The sequence below is a fragment of the Psammomys obesus genome, unplaced genomic scaffold, assembly GCF_907164565.1.
Source record: "Psammomys obesus unplaced genomic scaffold, mPsaObe1.curated_primary_1811, whole genome shotgun sequence".
Classification (NCBI taxonomy): domain Eukaryota; kingdom Metazoa; phylum Chordata; class Mammalia; order Rodentia; family Muridae; genus Psammomys; species Psammomys obesus.
Genome location: NW_026596149.1, coordinates 2278076 through 2278761, shown reverse-complemented (window position 1 = coordinate 2278761; position 686 = coordinate 2278076). Strand labels below are relative to the sequence as shown.

Here is a 686-nt window from a genome sequence, read left to right as displayed (position 1 = left end):
CTATCTCTCCACCATTTACTTGCTCCTGGGGTCTCAGGAGTGCTATGCCCTGCTCTGCATCATGGCACCAGGCAGGGTCACCTTGGGCATGGCCAGTCCCCAGAGGCCTGGAAGGTGCCGGATTGGTGGTCATCTCAGGCTTGCTCCCCATCCTGCCTCATGGTGCCAATCTGGTGGTCATCTTGGGCTCATTCTTGCCCAGGGCCCACAGTCCCAGGCAGGGATCTTCTAGTCCCTGGCTCACTCCCCACCCTGGGAGCTCTTCTAGGCCTGGGTGGCACTGGACTGGTGGTCATCTTAATCTTGGGTTTGTTTTCCCAGGGAATGTTGGGTTACTGATCATTCAGGTGTTCACAGGTCAGAACACCGACCTCTCTCCTCTCTGCCACCTACTGACACACATGTGACACGGCCACACCTGCAGTGCCTCTGGGGGCATCTGTAGGCATTTTCATAACTAGTGATTGGTGTGGGAAGGCCCAGCCTATTGTGGGCAGGTGATTCTGGGTTCCATAAGAAAGCAGGCTGAGCAAGGCCTTGAGGAGCAAGCCAGTAAGCAGCAGTCCTTCATGGCCTCTGCATCAGCTCCTGCTTCCAAGTTTCTGCCCTGCTTGAGTTCCTGTCCTGACTTCTTTCAGTGATGGATTATGGTGTGGAAGCATAAGCCTAATAAAATCACTTCTCTC

At 54.7% G+C, this 686-nt stretch overlaps 1 pseudogene; it reads right to left on the bottom strand.

Moving 5' to 3' along the window:
* Positions 1-323: 323 nt before the first annotated feature.
* LOC129666706 (small nucleolar RNA SNORA17) lies at positions 324-440 on the bottom strand (annotated as a pseudogene).
* Between the last annotated feature and the right edge of the window lie 246 nt (positions 441-686).